Raw genomic sequence first — 20,912 nt, forward strand, 5'->3', positions numbered from 1 at the left:
CTCAGCCCAGTCAACACACAGACTCCTGAGTGATAATAAATGACTATTTTGGGGGTTAATGGTTAAGGAGAAATATATATGCAAAACATTAGGGTTTTGGTGAGCTTTCCCTCTTTTTCTGTGATCTGTTATTGAATAAGAAAGGGCTGGTGGAACTTAGTTATAATTTTGACTATAATCTGAGCGTTGGTTTATATGTGGATAGAGGTTTGTCATTGATAAATGGATAGAGATGTCCATTGATAGGACATGTCATTGATTCCTACTTGAAGAGATTTCCAATGGAAATTTTCACAATGTGTAATTTTTCCACTACCATTGGAATTTGGAGCATAATACCGTAAGATGAGCCTCTACTACAGTCATGTAAATTAAGGTGCTGAGAGTGTGTTGCTACAAACCACTTCATAAGAAAAATCTCAGAGGTTGGCTTAGTGAGTTATGATTCCAAACAAGGGATATTTCTTCACATTTCTTCTGCTACAGGGATAGCCCTTGGCAAGAAAGTCACTTTTCTTGAACACACATGGACAGGGCTCCTTCAGGAGACAACAGGTCATTATGCATTGCAATCCTTGGCATTTGTGACTCCCAATGCAGCACTGCTAGGTGGACACTGTCAATTCTGGAGCTCTTTCATAGCCCATGTGACAGCAAATCTAAGTCATATTCTCCAGTATCACCTTTATAAGAAATAAAGCTCATGTAGTTTTAAAATTACATATCTTGGTTTAGTGCTAAGACTTGGAGCAGTGGAGTACTTGGTGGGAGCTGAGAGGCCCGTAAAGATTCAAGCATTGTAGGCTGGGTGCAGTGGCTCATGCCCATAATCCCCGCACTTTGGGAGGTTGAGGCAGGCGGAGCACGAGGTCAAGAGATTGAGACCATCCTGGCCAACATAGTGAAACCGTGTCTCTACTAAAAATACAAAAATTAGCTGGGCATGGTGGCACATGCCTGTGATCCCAACTACTTGGGAAGCTGAGGCAGGAGAATTGCTTGAACCCAGGAGGTGGAGGTTGCAGTACGCCAAGATTACGCCAGTGCATACCAGCCTGATAAAAGAGTGAGACTCCATCTCAAGAAAAATTTAAAAAAATATATTCGAGCATTGTAAAGCAAGACCACAGGAATAGTTGGGGAGCCAGCGAGACACAGAAAGAACAGAACTGTGGGCCTCTTGTAAGATCCCTCCTGTTGGCTGAGCAGAGTGAGTGTCTCTGAAAGGCAGCTTACTACAAAGAGTTTTGAAGGAAGGACTCCAGCTGAGCAGCATGTTTCTCCTCCCAAAGGAGTGTGCAGAGAGGCTAGAAATGTTTTGGTTGTGAAAGTCCATTCACATGGAATAAAATACTGGGACGGGGGGAAAAGACTTTGTCAAGACAAACCATTGTATGATTGAATTGATTAGGTTTTTGCCTACTAATGACTATATTATTCTAAGCCTGCTTCCCTGAAATAACTTAGAGATAGCTTAAATGACATATTTTGGTGTCGCTAGTTTGTTTAGTCATATGATTATAAACAGTCTCTCAGTTTTCTGCCACAGATGCCTAACTGCCTAGCATGGTGTATGAGTTGTACATGTTCCCTCCCTCAGGGCTAGCTCATCGTCTAGAGCCTTAGGATACCTCCCTGGCTCTCTATGTAGTGATAATATTCCCTCAAGGTCAGTTTTAAAGCAAACAAAATTCCCAACAACACGGACTTCTGTCCTTTATCAAATGAGGGCAGAGTTCCACCAATTGCCTGGGTCCCTGTCTAGTTCCTTTTATTGGTAAGCTTTCTCAGGTGGTAGTCTGAAGAGAGAAGGTTTTTTGCTTTCCCAGAAAGGCAAGAGGACAGAGGGCGCTATGGAGGCAGCATTTCCAGTGTGGAGGATAAGCGTATACATCTCGGTTGCCATAGAAACCAGACATCATAAGGATGACTGTTACGACTTTTCAATGGAGACTTACATGGCCTGGTGAAAAAAGCAGGGTTGCCTTCAGGTGTTTGAGACTCAGCTGAAGATGTAGGGCTGAACTGCCCCAGGGTGTGGAAAGACAAGGGATTCCAACCAAGTCTCCTTGTTCTTGCTTTGGGACTCGGTGCCCTGGCTGTCTGGTGAGAAAGAGAGGTTGGTCCCTCCTGGCCCCAGGGAGTGTGGTGTCCTGTTCCAGGGTGTCTCAGGGCTACTTCCCATGTAAAGGAGGGGCGTGGGAGGATGATACAGGCAAAGACTGAACTTAGTGTCCCATTCTGTGTAATGGGGATAATTACGCTCACCCACAGAATTTCTGGAACTTACCATGATAAAGCAGGTACAAGACCATAGCCCTGTGGTTATTGTGGGATCAGGAATGTTTATGTGAATTCAGGCCTCTTTTTATTCCTTTTCAGATTTGTTGTTAGGGGATAGATAAGGAAAGAAGAAAAAGGCCCTGGTGAGAAACCCATTGTACCTTCTGGATATGATCACTACCCAATTTTATCAGTGTCATTGGTCACTAACCCAGTGCCTAGTATGGTGCCAGGCACAGAGTTACTCCAAGAATACACAATAATGGCTGGATTCTCTTTCTCCCTGTGCAACTCTTCATGCCTGTGTCTGAACTTATATTAAGGGTCTGAAGGAGGTTCGTTCTCAGGATCTGGGACGTAATGGGTGCTGAAGCTTCTACTCAGGATTTGAAGGGCAGCTGTCCTCAGGAGACCCCTGGCACTTCCCTCCCTGGTAGGATATGATGCCTGATTCTAGTGAGTTCATAGATCTGAACAAAACCGTGTTGTGGAATAGCTCCTGTGAGGTTCACAACATAGTCCAGAAGATGAGAAACTACTTTTTGTAGTAACCTTGATTCCCATCTGAGAGATGCCTTACTTTATCATAAAGCAATGAATTGTTCACTTGAGGAGGGAACTTGATGTGTAACATGTATTTGCAACAAATTTACATACATTTTCTGCCTGTATGAATAGTTGTCAGTGATGCCCATGAATTTATCTGATGGATGTTGAACTATGCAGTTAGAAGGTTAGAAGATCTTCCTAGCAATTTGTGATTATAGTATGCATTCTTCCATGGTTTCTACATTTTTGTCTGTTCTATAATGAAAATTTCTAAGAAGCCAGAAATTAAGTGCTACCTAAAAATATCAAAATGTCAGGTACAAGAATTTAGCATTTTCAAAATTAATAATTGCAATGTAGTTTGCCCTATTATAATGATACCCAGCTATGTCCACTAAGATAACTAGATTGTTCTAAATACCATTATTATTTCCCAGGACATCACAATTTCAGTTCTTTAGTACCTGGCCTACCTACCCTTCACCCTGTCTTGCCCCCAGGTAAACACAGCATGCCTGTCACTATACATTACTTTACATGTCCAGAAATATATTTAAATGGAATCATAGAGGTGGTTTCTTTTTTTTTTTTTTTTTTGATCAACACCTGGGTTTTTTCATTCACTCTACTTATTTTTATATTTATCCATTTTATTACATTTATCCATTGATATACTTCATTTGATTGCTAAATGCTATTGCAGTATACAACCACACTAAACATTTTATCATCCATCCATTTGTCGATGGACATTTTGGCTGTTTCTCATTTGGGGCTCTTGTAAATAAAGCTGCTATGAACATTTGTGAATGTCTTTTTGTGAAAATATGCATTCTCTTTCAAGGGTCAATACTTAGGAGTTCAGTCCCTGGACCATGTGGTAGAGGTAAGATTAACATTGTAAGAAATGGCCAAACTGTTTTCAAAGTGGTTGTACCATTTTTCATTCCAACCAGCAGTGTTTCAGCTGGATATAAGCCCTTTTCTGGATATATCCTATTCTGGATATAAGCCCTTTACCAGATAAATGGTTTCCAAACATTTTCTCCCAAACAAGGACTTGTCAACAGTATCTTTGGAAGAGCAAAGTTTTTAACTTTCAGGAAGTCTAATTTATTGATTTCTTCACTGGAAGCAGGGTTTCAGCTTCCAGAAAATTGCCAGTGATTGGTATGGTCAGTCTTTTAAATTTTGATCATTCTTCTGGAATGAAATAGTATCTCACTGTGCTTTTCGTTTTCTTTCCCTAATTATTAATGATGTTGAATATCTTTTCATGTGCTTATTTGACATCTGTATATTTTCTTTAGTGGAGTGTCTTTTCAACTCTTCTGTCCATTTATTTATTGGAGTGTCTGTTTTCTTCTTAAGGAGTTTTGTGAGATTTTCTGTATTCTGGATATAAGCCCTTTACCAGATAAATGGTTTCTATATATTTTCTCCCAAACAAGGGCTTATCAACAGTATCTTTGGAAGAGCAAAGTTTTTAACTTTCAGGAAGTCTAATTTATTGATTTCTTCACCTACAGATTGTAGTTTTGTCTCACTCATGAAGTCTTTACCTTACCCAAAGTCAGAAGGATTTTCTGCTGTGTTTTCTGGTAGAAGTCTTATAGTTTTAGGTTTTATATGTATATCTGTGATCCACTTTGAGTTGAGTTTACCTTTGTGTATAGTATATTTGGATCACTGTTTGTATTTGTGAATATAGATGACCACTTCTCCCAGCACAATTTGTTGAAAAGACTATCTTTGCTCCACTGAATTGCCTTTGCATCCTTGTCAAAAAAAACCCAGTTATCCATGTAGATTTGGTAGGTTTTGGATTCCTTATTCTGTTCCTTTGATCTGCTTTTCTACCTTGATGCCAACAGCATATTCTTGATTACTGTAGGTTTGTAAAGAGTCTTGAAGTCAGGTAGTGTTTGTTCTCTAACTTTGACCTTTTTTTCAAAGTTGTTTTTATCAGCTAGATCCATTAAATTTTCACATGAATTTTAGAATCAGCCTGTCAATTACCTTTTTAAAACTTTGGTAAAATTTTTTATTGAGTTTGCATTAAATTTATAGATCATATCGGGGAAAATTGATATCTTAACAATACTGAGTCTTCTGATCCACGAACACAGTATGTCCCCCATTTATTTAAGTCTCCTTTAATTTTCTCAGCAATGTTTTGTAATGTTCAGTGTGCAGGTGTTGTACAATTGTGGACAGATTTTTTATCCATAAATATTTCATACTTTTCGAAGCTACTATAAATGGCATTTTAAAATACAATCCCTAATTATTATATTTTCTTTGAACTATTATATTTTCTCAGCAGCCAAATAATAATAGCTCAAGGTTTTCTTTGGTTGAAAGCATGGGCCATTTTCTGATTGAAAAAGTATTTGAAAGATGTCTCACAGATATTCTACAGGAGTCATCTCCAGAAAAAGTAATCATTAAAAGAGCATAGTTCAGCCGGGCGCGGTGGCTCAAGCCTGTAATCCCAGCACTTTGGGAGGCCGAGACGGACGGATCACGAGGTCAGGAGATCGAGACCATCCTGGCTAACACGGTGAAACCCCGTCTCTACTAAAATACAAAAAAAAAAAAAAAAAAAAGAGCATAGTTCAGTAGCTTTCAACTTTATATATATGCTTAAAATAAATCTGTTGAAATGCAAGGTTTGCTGTTTTTTGTTGGTGGTGGCGGTGGTTGTGGTGGTGGTGTATTTTTGTTTTTTGTTTTTTTGACAGCATCTTGCTTTGTTTCCCAGGCTAGAGTAAAGTGGTACAATCATAGCTCACGGCAGCCTTAACCTCCTGAGTTAAAGCAATCCTCCCCGCTCAGCCTGTTGAGAAGCTGGGACTCCAGGTGCACACCACCATACCTGACTAACTTATTGTTTACTTTGTAGAGACAGAGTCTCATGTTTCCCAGGCTGATGTCAAACTCCTGGGCACAAGTGACCCTCCCACCTCAGCCTCCCAAAATGTTGAGATTATAGGCATAAGCCACCATGCCTGCCAGGTTTTAATTTTTTACCTGGCCACCCACCCACTCAGTAAATCTACATCAATGAATTCCTGGGATCTGGGATGGTGAGAGAGATCAAGTATGTATGTATGTGGGTGTGTATGTATTATGAATGTATATATCACTGAAGCTGCCAGGAATGTTTATTGTAAGGGATAGTTGAGGTTAATTACTGTGCATCGTGTGAGTCCTATTCAGTTCCAAGCATATATTAGGTATAAGATCAGGGTGGTCATTCATTTTTTTCCCAGCTTTTTTGAGCAAGCATGGTTACCATGATGACTCAGTGACCACTGTGGGATTTGCTGGTACAAACTGAGCATTTATGATTTTTACCTGAATCACTTACAACTATGAGAGTTGTCAAATGTTGCTTTTCTAATTCTGTTATTCCTTCATGAATTATTACTAAGCACTTGAGTGTAGAGATTTCTCCCTCCCTCCCTCCTTCCCTTCCTTCCCTTCCTTCCCTCCCCTCCCTCCCCTTCCCTCCCTTCCCTTGTTTCCCTCCCTTCCCTCCCCTCCCCTCCCTCCTCTCCCTCCCCCCTCCCTCCCTTCCCCTCCCCTCCCTCCCTCCCTCACTTCCTTCCTTCCTTCCTTCCTTCCTTCCTTCCTTGCTTCCTTCCTTCCTTCCCTCTTTCCTTCCTTCCCTCCCTCCCTCCCTCCCTCCTTCCTTCCTTCCTTCCTTCCGTCCGTCCTTCCTTCCTTCCTTCCGTCCTTCCTTCCTTCCGTCCTTCCTGTCTCTCTCTGTTGCCCAGGCTAGAGTGCAGTGGCTTGATCTTGGCTCACTGCAGTCTCAACCTCCCAGTCTCAAACGATCCTCTCACCTCAGCCTGCCAAGTACCTGGAACTACAGGTACATCCCACCACATCCAGTTAATTTTTTGTATTTTTAGTAGAGATGGGGGTTTCACTATGTTGCTCAGGCTGGTCTTGAACTCCTGGGCTCAAGAAATTCACGTGCCTTAGTCTCCCAAAGTCCTGGATTACAGGTATGAGCCATTGTGCTTGGCCTCATTATTTATTAATGTACTTATTCATGTTTTTATTTATATCAATATGACTGTGAGATTCCTATTTTTTTTCAAAGGGTTACACTCTGTTACTATCATTCTGTATTTTGATGCTCACATTTTTCCAGAATTGGCCAGTGGAAGGACCTTGAAGTTGGTTTCAGTGTCTGCTTGACACCTCCCTAGAATTCTTTGAGCATGTATTTTGCTCTCTGAGCCTGACTGTACCCCATCTGTGGAAAGGAAGTAATGATGCTCACCTCAGAGCACAGCTTTGAGGATTTGAAGAGAAAATGTCTGAAAATAACAACCTAAAGCTTGTGGCATCTTGTAGGCCATCAGCAAATGTTCTTCATTCTAACATTACCTCCTTCACTATGCCAGTGTGATATCTTGACATTAATGTAGTAGTGTGACTACTAGGATGAATACTTGGAAATGTAACAGAAAGCACAGAGAAGCCCACATTTCTATTATGTGTGAGCTTCAGTGTCACTGTTGTGTGTAGCAGGGGGTTGTAGGATGGAGCTGGGGAAGAGGAAAAGTATCATAGCACAGCTTCCAGATAGTGGGGACACGCCAGACATCATCATCCCATCCCCTGTGTTTCATGTGCTTTCCCATCCTCTTACTTTCCTCTCTATTCCATGTGCTTTCTTATCTTCTTAATCTCCCTTCTAATGCAACATCAGAGAAGGGTGTGGACTCTGCATCCCAGAACCAGGAGCTGATAGAGAAGAACCAAGTGCGATGTGGAGTCTGCTAGACAGGTTGCTGGAGCAAGAGTGAAAAGATCAGGGTTCCATCATTGGGACACTTTAGGTGAGTCACTACCCTTCCACCAGCCTCGCCCATACAGCAGGATAACAATTCCCAATCCTCCAGACTACTTGGAATACTCTAGAGTTTAAGGGTGATCCCATGTGAAAAAGCAATCAGTGGTCTTCGGTGAAATGGAAGAACCAGCACACTTTCAAGTAATTACATTAACAGAGACACTTCAGATGTCCCAGAACTCTGCATGGAGGCATTAAATTAATTATACTTAAATATGAACTGTTTAGGTCTAGAATTTTTCCAAGTGTGCTCCATGGGCCACTTCATCAAATTCATCAGGGTTGCTTATTAAAATTGCAGATACTTGGGCCCATCCTAGATCTACAGAATCAAAACCAGGGAGGTGGGGTGAGAAGTGTCTACATTTTGAGTAATTTCTTTAGTTGTTTCTGGTATTCATCAGTGTTTGAAAAGCGCTGCTGTGGATTGGCAACAAGGCCCATGAAAATTTGAATCCTTTGATGTCTAATTTCATTGTTGCTCCTGCTACTCAGTTTTAAATATCTGTGTGATCTCTGGTATGTCCAATATGTAACAATTCCTTCAATTCAGTAATACTTATTCAATGATTTACGTGTGAAGTGCTGGTCTAGGCACTGGGGAAACATCACAGAAAACAAGACAGGCAGGGTCCCAGGAGCTATCATTCTAGTCTGGAAAAACTGACTATAAGCAGGTAAATAAATCAGCAAGCATGTGATTTCATATGAGGATATACTCTTTGACGAAAATAAGCATAACTAAACAAAGTAGAGAAGGATCAATACAAGGATTATTATAGATAGGGTTGTCAGTGTACTCTTTCTCAGGAAGTGATACTTGACCTGAGTCTTGAATGATAGGAAGAAGCCAGGCATGGAGAGGCCATTTTGTCAGTGTCCCTATGTTGTGTGTGGACACCACTGATGCAGGAACAGAGGACAAGCTAGAGTGGCTGGAGCCTAGCAGACAGTATGCAATCTGGTGGGAGATGAAGTTGAAGGGTAGACAGGAACAACATGGTTTAGGCCCTGTAAGGAGTTTGGATAATTGTATTGTGAGTGTCAAGATTAGAGTATGGGAGTGACATGGTCTGATTCTTGTTGTCAGAAGGTGACTCTGGCTGCTGTGTGGAGAATGGACTAGAAAGGAACAAGGTAGGGAGTGAGGATAACCATTGGGAGAATACTGAAGATGTGCAGGTAGAGGGGACCAGGGCTGCCACTGTGTGCAGAAGCCAGGGGTGGGGGCAGGGAGGGCGGTGTGGACCTCAACAGAGGGTATTTGGAGGTAGGGCAGGCAGGACTTGCAGTGCCTGTGTAGGTAGGGTATGGGGGATAAGGCAGAGTCAAGAAGGACCCCAGGTGTTTTTGTTCAGCAAAATGGAGAAACGATGGTGCTGTTTTCTGATATCAGTCCTTCCAAGTGCTTTTGAGGTAGTCTCAAGTTAATTAGTTAGGTCATCCAAATGTGGTTTAGAAGTGAAAGTTAGTAATTTAAAATATATATCAGTTGATAATTAAGATTCAATTGTAAGACTATAATGCTTTATTTAATTAACATGCAAACTATTAAACTTTTAAAACTTGAAAAATCTCAATATCAAATTCACATTTAATGAGCAGTTACTGTGTTCCTACTATGGGTCTAAGAGTTTGCATGTATTAACTCAAGTAATTCTCAAAGCAGCAACTCATGAGGTAGGGACAGTTGCTTGCCCCAGTTTACAGAAAACGAAATTGAAGTACAGAGTGGTTCTAGAGTGGTCCTTTTTTTTTTTTTTTTTGAGGCAGAGTCTCGCTCTGTTGCCCAGGCTGGAGTGCGGTGGCGCGATCTCAGCTCACTGCAAGCTCCACCTCCCAGGTTCTCGCCATTCTCCTGCCTCAGCCTCCCAAGTAGCTGGGACCACAGGTGCCCACCACCATGCTCGGCTAATTTTTTGTATTTTTAGTAGAGACGGGGTTTCACTGTGTTAGCCAGGATGGTCTCGATCTCCTGACCTCGTGATCTGCCCGCCTCGGCCTCTCAAAGTGCTGGGATTACAGGCGTGAGCCACTGTGCCTGGCCCAGAGTGGTTCTTTCACTCTCCCAAGGTCACAGAGAGCCAGGTATCCCAATTTCTCTGTAGTATAATTTTTTAAATAATGGGATTCTTGGCTGTTTATCCTTGTAAAACCAAAACACAAAGCAGTATTTGTTTAAAAATGGTTTGTCTTCTTTGGTAGGTATTGCATAATCTCAGTTTACTGATGAGGCATTTGAGCGACTGTAAGGTGAAGCAAAGTATTCAAAGTCACATTTATAGGAAGTAGGGCTTGTCCCTATTCCGTCTCCAGATCCTACAGTCCTAACCAGTACAATTATGGAGAAGAAAAAGCCATGTCAGTTTTGACGTGGTTGAACCATGTCAGCCCATGGTGGTTCATGTATGTCTTTGGTTGGAAAGTATCTTTCAGTAGCTTTTGTGCCATATACCAAGATGGTATCTATTTAAGAAAATGTAAAAAGCTGATAACTGTGAAACCAAAAGAGAAATTATTTCAAAAATATATTAATCGTCATACTTAATATGCATTAGACAACTTGGCTATTCAAATAATTCCTTGGAATTCAAAGATGAATTATCTTCCTTTTTAGGAATTCAGAGTGCTTTTCCAGGTGGAAGTCACTTTGTCTAGTGCTTTAGGTTTCTTTAGTTTGGAGACAGGCCTGGTCGGACCACCATTGATTGGTGATGCAGATAAGGTGTGATTTACTCACGGTCACCTAGAGTTTATAGATTAGAGCTGGCACTGAGCACAGGTATATCTCCCATCTCACACAGTTATCTGTTCTCAGATATGGTATTAGCATTTTTCTTATGTATAGTGAATCACTTTTCAAGGGTTCAGAGGATACATGCTTCTCTGAGGTTAACTTGCAGGTAATATAGGAAGACAGAATACCTTCAAATAAATGGAAATGGGGTAATGATTTTCCTTTCCTTTACCAAAATCTATTGGGACATTAGCAGAAAAATGCCTGGAATCGTACAGCATGCAGTCTTTTGTGTCTGTCTCCTTTCAATCAGCATAATGCGTGTGTGATTTCCATTATTCTTGTCTATAGTTGTAGATTATTCATTCTCATTGATGGATGGCATTGCATTATTTGGGTATTTTACAATATATGTATCCCTTTTGGAGATTTACATATTTTTCCAGTGTTTGACTTATGAATAATGGTGTTATGAATGATCTTTTTTTTATTTTATTTATTTTATTTTTTATTATACTTTAAGTTCTAGGGTACATGTGGATAACGTGCAGGTTTGTCACATATGTATACCTGTGCCATGTTGGCGTGCTGTACCCATCAACTTGTCAGCACCCATCAACTCATCATTTACATCAGGTATAACTCCCAATGCAATCCCTCCCCCCTCCCCCCTCCCCGTGATAGGCCCCGGTGTGTGATGTTCCCCTTCCCGAGTCCAAGTGATCTCATTGTTCAGTTCCCACCTATGAGTGAGAAGATGCGGTGTTTGGTTTTCTGTTCTTGCGATAGTTTGCTGAGAATGATGGTTTCCAGCTGCATCCATGTCCCTACAAAGGACACAAACTCATCCTTTTTTATGGCTGCATAGTATTCCATGGTGTATATGTGCCACAATGAATGATCTTATACATATGTTTGGATAGACATTTATTTTCATTTCTCTTGGGCATGTGCCAAGGACTGGCATTTCTGAGTCACAGGGTATGTATATGTTCAGCTCAGTGGACACTGTCAGTTTTTCAAAGTGGTTTTTCCAATCTGTATCCCCATCAACAGTGTAAGAGTTCCACTGCTCCACATCCTTGCCACACTTAGTGTTTTCCATCTTTTTTGTTTTTTTTTTTTTTCTTTTGCTGGGTATGTAGCAGTATCTCATTGTGGTTTTAATATCAGTTTCTCCTTAATTTAGTTCTCTCAAGTTTTAAGTCTCTTTTAATCAAAGAAGGTCTGTACTCTTTTTAAAAACCTTATTTATTTGCTTAAGAAATTGGATTGTTGTCCTGTGGAGTTTGCATTCTGGATATTGCTGATTGTGTCCTTATTTTGTTGTTTATTAAGTTCATCTGGCCAGTCTTATGTCCTTTAAATTGGTAATGAGATTTAGAGGCTTGTTGAGATTCAAGTTTTTTGGCTTGAATATCTCAGGTGTGGTGGTGTTTATTCTTACAGTGTTACACTAGGAGGCTCATTGGATCTGGTTGTCTCTCCTGTGATGTTGAAATTAATCACTGGGTTCAGGTGTCATCAGCATGATCTGTTCTTTATAAAATTTCCCTATTCACCTTTACTTCATGTTTTTTGCAGTCTCTGAATATTCTTACCTGTATCTGCATTTCATTAAATGTTACAAAAAGGGTGACATTGTAATTCTGATTTCTTCTGCCTTCACCAGCTGGAATTCATGTATAAAGAAAACTTCCTCTGACCTATTAGATTATATTGAGATGTGGTATACACAGGGAAGGTAGGATGAATGTTTAGTTCTTTTGCAGTATTTCCACTTTTCAAAACAGTGACTTGTTTCCTTAGGAGTTTCCAAAGGTGAGCAGTGAGCTTGTTCTGTTTGTGTTTTGTTTTTTTGGATTCAGTCTGAGTACTCTTGGTTGCTCATTGCTACTGGGTTAGTCATTTTTTTTGTCCTCTCCAGTGTGTTTAACCAGGAAATGTGTATCCTTTGTAAGAGATACATGTCATCTGCTTTTATCCTGGGCTGCTCCTCTGTCCTATTGTAGGTAATCATTTTATTAGTTTTTGTTATTACCCTCATTCTAAAAAAAAAAAAAAAAGCAAATATGTATATTATTTATTATATTACTTCCCCAGTAAAAATTTATCCAGAAATGAAAATGTTCTATATCTAAACTGTGCAACACAGTAGCCACTAGCTAGCTATGGTTATTGAGCATGTGAAACGTGATGAGTAAGACTAAGAAACTGAGTTTGTAATTTAAATTAAGTTGACATATGTCAGTAGTGGCTACTGTATTGGATACTGCTGCTCTATACTTTTTTTTTCTTCTTCTTCTTGCTTTTTATTTCACAATGTGTCGTAGAGATTACTCATAGCAGTACAGAGAGGGAGTCCTCCTTGCTTTTTATACTTGCATAGTACTCTAGGGTGTAGTTGTACCTTAGATTATTTAGTTGGCCCTGTACTGGGCATCTGTCATATTACTAGTATTCTGTTAGGAATTTTCTACCATAAATAGCCTCGTGTATATGCCTTTTATCTTTTTGCAGTGTTTCTTTGGGATGGATTTTTAGAAGAGGGATTGCTGTTTCCAAGAGTAAATACCAATGTATTTTTATAGATAGCATCAAACCCCACCACAGGGACTGTACCATTTAACATTACTTCTAGCAATGCATGAAAATGCCTATTTCCCCACAGAGGAAGAGGAATGCTGAGGGGTGGTGAACATCATGTGAGAAGTTCATGAAAGCCATCTCACTAAATCAGAAGAATTAGATATTTGGATAGGAGTCCTACTCCTGTGCTTGTCTTTGACAATTCAGTCTCTACTCTTTTCAGTCTTTTGTGGATCTGGGTCCACATCCCTCAGATGGGAGAGGCAGTCTTGCATAAAGCAGAAACTTCATGTCAGCTAGAAGACCAAATTGGAGGGACTTCTGTCCTAGGGAAAAGACAAGCACAAAACCAGAAATCCACAACTCTGATGTAGTGAAGGGCTAAAAGAGAAAGTAAACATGTAGTCCCTTACTCATGAGGAGAACCAAGGATGAAACCAACACAAGGGTGACCTTATCCTTTACTCTCTATCTGCAAACTGAATAGAAAGCTGCAAGAGTTTGTGTGTGTATAATTGTTGTGAAGAAGACTGAGATACAAGCAACATGCAGACACCCACACTGAAACATATAAACATACCATCAAATAGTTTTGAGCTACTTGTCTTATGTATAAAACAGTATACTGTGAACATGTTTCCAAAGCAATGAATATATGAGCATCATATTTGTAATTTCACAACTTTTTGTTTTCCACATTTTGTACAATAAAGTTTCTAAATTTAGAACACCAGAGAATTGCACATTTATAAAATAAAAGAATCCTCTATCTCTCTACAATGTGCACACACTGATTTACAAAATATAATTTTTAATGTACTATTTTCACACAGCATATGAACATGATTCTTAATGCATTTCTACACTATAATTTTGTGACTAGATCACAGATTTTTCTGATTTACAGAACAGAATCTTAATAACTTTGTCACATTATCAGTTAATTATTTTCATTGTTTAAGATTTATCAAATATAATCAAAATGTATATTACATATTAAAAATATTGTCCATCTGTCACATCTTCTCCTTCTCCATATACAAAGATAGTTTCTCTTAATTTATTAGTATCTACTCTTCAGATGTTTTTCTCTGCATGTAGTATACTAACTTACTTTTATTGACACACATACCTCTAAATCCATGTTAATCTGTCTATATAAATTATTTTACATAAATCCATGCACTACATTATAATTTATGACTTAACTGGTTGACTAAATATGATTCTGTTTCATATATTTTATTTGTTTTGGTGTGTTCCCAAGTGTTGGAATTTATATCATTTTTCTAAGATTTATATATTGTCTCGATATGATTGGCTTACTTCTCTTGTTCATGAATATTTCATATTTGTAGGATATAAAACATGATTGAATATGGGTTAGAAATAATTTCTCCCAAATTTTTTATTTCTTTTTGTTTTCTATTTTAGCTATGCAAATACAATTCTATACTTTATAATTTTTTACTATTTAAAAAGCACTTTAGCACATTGTTTTCGAAAGAACGACTCAACTAAATAATAATGCTTTAAGGCCAGGTGCAGTGGCTCACACCTGTAATCCCAGCACTTTGGGAGGCCGACATGGGTGGATCACTTGAGGTCAGGAGTTTGAGACCAGCCTGGCCAACATCAGGAAACCCCATCTCTACTAAAAATACAAAAAATTATCTGGACTTGGTGGTGCACGCCTGTAGTCCCAGCTACTCAGGAGGCTGAGGCAGGAGAATCGTTTGAACCCAGGAGGAGGAGGCTACAATAAGCCACTGCACTCCAGCCTGGGTGACAGAACGAGACTCCATCTCTTAAAAAAAAAAAAAAATGCTTTAAGTTATATCAGATGTCAGCTGATGGGACAGAAGGGAAAAAACGTTTTGAATAATTCTAGGTTTAGAATCCTGGAACAATAGTTTATAAGGTAGTTTCCCTAGATCAAGTTATCAGTCTTTTCATTTGTGCTCCCTGATCCAATTAATGGGCATAATTATTTGTACTGGATAGAATTGTTGAAATCAAAATGAGATGCAATATAAAGTACCCTTTATATAGTAGTTGTGTACCTGTTAATAGACTACCATCCAGGTTCCCTTTCCAAAGGGCTATAGCTTGGTCTAGTTCAACCTCTCAGGGATCAGCCAGTCCATGTACATACAGAAGATACTTTATCTTACATTTAGTGGTGTAACTTGCTTATTTAACTGTAGTGGGTAGAATTTTGTCCCCCTCAAAACATGTCCCAATCCTAATTCACCCAAACTTTATTTGGAAATAGGGTCTGTGTAGACATAATGAAGTGAAAGATCTCCCAGAAGGGAATACCCTGAATGTAGGTTGATGCCTAACTCCAATGACTGGCGTCTATATAAAAGAAAGCAGAGGGAGATTTGACACATGCAGGGAAGAAGGCCATGTGAAGACTGAGGCAGAGATTGAGTTATGCCACCTCAAACCAAATAAAGCAGGAGCCACAAGAAGCTGGAAGAGCTAAGAAAGGATTCTCCCCTAAAGGCTTTGGAGGCAATGCAGTCCTGCCTACACCTTGATTTTGTACTTCAGACTTTGGTTTTGTACATCTGAATCATGGGATAATAAATTTCTGTTGTTTAAATATACAAAGTTTGTGATAATTTGTTATGGTGGCCCTAGGAAACTATTACATGTACAAACATCATACCCCAAATGTCGTTGATTATGAATAAACATTGGTTGATACCCTAATTTTTTTTCATGGCTACAGGGATACGAATACCAGTAAGGTATGTGAAAAGTATTTAAAAGTGCCAACATATCATAGGTACTATATGCTTTTAATGTGTTGGATCATTCAGTACCTAGAACACACTTATGAGTTAAATACTATTGCAAAATTCAGTTTTACAGATGGAAAACTAAGGGACAGAGAGTTTAAGGACTTTGCCTAAGACTGAACAGTTAGGGAGCGGGACAGCTTGGACTTATGTCCAGTGCATCATGCTCTAGAGCCTGGGAAACTGTGAAAGCTCTGTTGTTAGGTGAAAGAAGCAGTCTGCAATCATACATACTGTAGGAGCTCATTAAAAGTAATATGCCCTATGTTAGTGTATTTATACGAAACCTGGACCTAGTAAGAAATGGATGGATTATGACTTTGGAGAGAATGTTCATTGCAATCCCAGAGACAGAAGCCATAGGGCAGTAGGATGATGAGTGGGAAGTGAAAAATGTTAACAGAGCTTGTAGAAAACTCTTTTTGGTACTTTGAATATGAAGGAGAAGAAGGAGAAGAAGAATAAGGGAGGGAGAGACAGAGACAGGGAGATCTGTATCCTGTAGCTGAATGGGTGACGAGGGGGGTCCAAGGAGAGATTTTTTTTAAATATTCAATTTCTTGAAACTTGACCAAGTTAAAAGCTAATGTGAAAAAAAGCTATCTCAGAATGAACCCTTGAAGTTGCCCACGTGTTTACTTCCCTTATGCTTTTATATCACATTAGAGCTCATGAGACACCTCCAATGGAATAGAATGGGTTTTGAGCTCAATACGTATTTAGTTATTACCTAATGAAAGAATAGACATTGTGTGTGAAGAAATGCTAGTAACTCTTGGATTTTTGTCTCTCAGGGAGGCAGCAGATGGCTGAAATTCTGACGCAATGTGGCTGGTTAATGCACGATCTGAAAACCCCTGCACTGGTGATTTTGGGACAGATCTAGAATATACCAATAAATATATTAACATACCAAGTAGTCCAGGAGCAGCCACTGGGCAAACACCATACCTTGCATCCCTGGTGCTGTCTCTGAGCTCAACAGGTAAGTTCAAAGACATTCCTGTCTTCCCAGTGTGGGAACTAAATTTGGGTCATCTCAGAAGCATGATGTTAGACAGCTCTTATGAGTTTCTGATAACACTCACGAAGTAGAGAAACTACTGTCTACAAAACTTTGAACTCAAGGCATATCACAGGAACATTTGCTTTCTTCAACTAGATGTCTGTATTCTCATAAGGGGGAGCAATGAGGAATGATTTTTCACAATGCCTGCCTTAGCACTGAGGCTCTGCCAGCCCCTAATGCTATGTCCCATTTAAAGGCCATTTAAGTCCCACCCCATGCCATATACTCTGAAGAGGTTTCCTCATGTACCCATCAGGCAGCTATGTAAGGATGGTATGGTCAGTCCCATTTAAAAGATGACTAAGCTCAGGCTCTTACCTAAGTCACCTCTTCAGGTAAGTGGCAGGATTTGAATGAAATTCCATCCCTCACCCTCCCTAGAGGACCCTGAGGAGCCTCCCTTTTAGAAGATGGGTTTCTGGGCTTGAGAAATGGTGAGATTCCACCCCCCTGCTATTGTGACCCCATGAGTCTTTACTCAACAACTTTTCTGGATGAAGATGACAGAGGTGAGATCCCATTCTTTGTGCCAACAGACCTGTGTGTAGGGACACATGAGTTGGCTGATTGATGCCTGAAGTGGTGAGTGGGCTCAGGCAGAAGCTCAAGAGTTGGCCTTGAGACAGGTGAGCGCATATATATGAGAGAGAGAGTTTATTAAGTATTAACTTACACAGTCACAAGGTCCCACAATAGGCCATCTGCAAGCTGAGGAACAAGGAGAGTCAGTTCGAGTCCCAAAACTGAAGAACTTTGAGTCCAGTGTTCGAGGGCAGGAAGCATCCAGCACGGGAGAAAAATGTAGGCTGGGAGGCTAGACCAGCCTCTCTTTTTCACATTTTTCTGCCTGCTTTATATTCACTGGAAGCTGATTAGATTGTGCCCACCAGATTAAGAGTGGATCTGCCTTTCCCAGCCCACTGACTCAAATGTTAATGTCTTTTGGAAGCACCCACACAGACACACCTGGGATTAATACTTTGTATCCTTCAATCCAATCAAGTTGACACTCAGTGTTAACCATCACAACTCCTTTAGGCAAATGCACTCTATATTTAATCTCCTTTAATCTCAACAGCTATTCAAGTTACCTACAAGAATACCCACTGAATTATGTCCATTATTCAGATCAGGGTACTTTAGACAAGTTTCTGTACATCAGGGAAATATCTTTGTTGTGTCTCGATTAGCAGGTAATTCTGAATTATTCTAAAGTTTTCTCCAGTTTGTCTCTGTGCCTCCTGGGCTCGGAATGATCTAATTCTCCTTGGGCACTGCCATTACATGTTCCAAGGCAGTTTAACATTTTTTAAAAAAATTGTGATCCATGTGGTTTTAAGTCAGAAGATAATTTAAATTGAAAAATTCTAAATTTAAAAAACCTAAGAATAGCGTAAAAACTCTGGAAAAATCTGTGCAAACTAGAGCTGAGATACTGGGTTAGAATTCATGCTTTGCGAAGCACACTAACAAAGAACTTAGGCAAATAATTTCAGTGGAGAAGTCAAATAATTAGATACATTAACAATAAACACATGAACTATGCCAAAACCACAGAAACTAATAAGATGTAAATATAAATCCTGAGAAGAATAGTGGAAAAAATAGGTTGCAAAAGAAGATAAGGATGTGATTCAACCTTTGGAACAGTCTGTGTGTGTGTGTGTGTGTGTGTGTGTGTGTAGGTGAACATATTTGTGTGCATCTCACCTGTGGAGACACATTTCACAGTATGCACCATTCTATGGACAGCAGACACCTAGGGGTCAGGGGTTAGGAGCTGCTCCAGTGAGAGATACAGGTTAATTTCAATTCATATATGTGTTTTTATATATTGTTTTACATTTTATATTCAGGAAAAAGTATTTTGATAAAATATTAAAAACAATATGCTGTGAACATATTGACAAGAGTATGGTACACATATATTCCTTACTTTAGGCATTCATTTATTCAATTTCCTAGGGAAATATTGTAGATTTTTTTAAAATGAATTGACTCACACATGAGTGTGTGTGTGTGTGTGTATGTTCTAGCTCCTCTAGCTCTACCACCTCAAATACAGTTCACAGTTGCAGCATTATCCCCAGTTCAGACTGACACTGTACTTCCAATCTCAAATTTAGATATCCCAGAAAACGTACTTTTTTATAACCCAGAAAAATGATGGATACAGAGGGATTTCTGTAGGTACGTCAAAAATTCCAGAAAACTGGCTGATCCCATTAATCAACCTCCCAACCTCCATCCCTCCCTTTCCCCTGCTGAACTCACCAGTCAACTCTCAGAGTTGCAATCCTGGCTCTGGCCACTAGGAGACATCACAGCCATCTTCACTTTTGTTCTTTTTTAAGGAAAAGGAGTACATCTAACAAAGAGTAACAGATGTTATAACATCGTTTGTTCACTGAAATACCAGTTCTGTTTGGAGTATTTGTGTGTATATTAAAACAGTTCCATTTGCTGTCGACCCCAAATCTACATCACATTCACTGATTCATCTCTTCCCTTCTCAGTGTAGGTTGAGGTTTCCACACTGTAGGAGGGTCCCTTCCAGACAGCAGGGCATTCGTTCACTCTCCATCCACCCCTGTACAGGCTTCCTGGACCTTCTACCACCGCTTCCCACTCATCCCCTCTCCAGGACACTATAAGCACAACCTCCCAGACCTGCCCTTTTTGCCCTCATCCTCTCTCAGTCACCTCTCACCTGCCCTGATGCGATCCATTAAGATTCTGTCTTCCAGCAACAGCCAAGGAGTGTTAGACCTACCTGGTGTTTCATCCTATGGATGCCCCACCATATATGTATTTGCAGTCTTCTTTTACACTTACCAGTTGTTCTTTTTTTTTGACAGAATTAGAATGAATCATTCTGCACTTAGGCTCATAAGCTGTGGTTTAAGGGAAGTGTTGTATTTTTTGCTCCTTGCAGACACGTCTTTGCAGAAGAGTTCTATAATGGTGGTACAATGGCGCCCCCCTCATGACAGAAGCTTGAACTACAGCTTGAACATCGGTAAGCAGGAAGGTGGGAGGGAGGGGCTGTGGCCCATGCATACCCTATAGAGCGTTCTGAAACTCTGGGTTGAAAAAGGAGGCATTCCAAGTTAAAGGGATACAGAAGTCCACTAGATGTTCCAGCCTCTTCATATGCTGAATAGAAAGCTGTATGTGGGAATAACAGAAAAATCATTTTAATTTCTATAGAGATGAAATATACTGTCTACATTGTTCAATACAATAGCTAATGGCAACTGTGGCGGTTGAACACCTGAAACGTGTTGAATGGAACTGAACTTTTAGTTTCATGTATGTTTAATCAACTTAAATGTAAATGGCCATATGTGGACAATGTCTACTATATTGGACAGCAGTGACTCAACACATTTTTCTGCACCTTTCTTCAGTTAACAATATATGCTGAAAATCATTACAAAGGAGTAGAAGGGGGAGTTCTCATTGCTTGTTTTACCTCCATAGAACTCTGGGATGTAGATGTACCTTAGATTATTCAATCAATTCCTTATTGATGGACATCTGTCTCATTTCTAGTCTTGTCCTGTTACAAATTGTTCTACCATGAATTGCCTTGTGTTTATGCCTTTTGTCTTTTTTAATTGTATCTTTGGGGGTACATTCTTAGAGATTGCTGGCCCTGGAAGAATACATCTGTGCTGCATAAAATAAAAGATTTGAAACGAGAAGATCTGGAAACATGGTGACAAGCAGTGAATGTTGGTTGTATCTCGTTATTCTTTTGATTCCATGTACTTTCTGATCTCCTATTTTCATCCTAGTGTGACATGGTGAATGAATTTATTGAGCCCCAGAAAGAAGGAATATTAAAGAAGAGCAAAGAATAATAGCTGGACAGAAGATGGGGGTCATTGAACCTGTATCCTAGTTGCCAGACCTGTAAAGTGACCACGGGACCTGGAGTGAGTCCTGTTCTTTTGTCGGCCTCTAGTCTACCACAGAAGGACATTTATTATAGGAACA

The 20,912-nt window shown here is 39.7% G+C and overlaps 1 long non-coding RNA gene across 3 annotated transcripts in view; it reads left to right on the forward strand.

Moving 5' to 3' along the window:
• Positions 1–20,912, forward strand: part of LOC112615023 — a 121,272-nt gene that overhangs the window by 94,406 nt on the left and 5,954 nt on the right. Inside the window, exons 6-10 of one of the 3 annotated variants that reach the window (XR_003117257.1) lie at positions 2,383–3,049; positions 16,636–16,826; positions 19,846–19,929; positions 20,121–20,222; positions 20,711–20,851. This is a non-coding gene — a long non-coding RNA (uncharacterized LOC112615023). Of the gene's footprint in view, positions 1–2,382; positions 3,637–16,635; positions 16,827–19,845; positions 19,930–20,120; positions 20,223–20,710; positions 20,852–20,912 lie in introns of those variants that run through there. The other 2 variants (XR_003117258.1, XR_003117259.1) reach the window with 2 other exon arrangements.

The sequence above is a fragment of the Theropithecus gelada genome, chromosome X, assembly GCF_003255815.1.
Source record: "Theropithecus gelada isolate Dixy chromosome X, Tgel_1.0, whole genome shotgun sequence".
Classification (NCBI taxonomy): domain Eukaryota; kingdom Metazoa; phylum Chordata; class Mammalia; order Primates; family Cercopithecidae; genus Theropithecus; species Theropithecus gelada.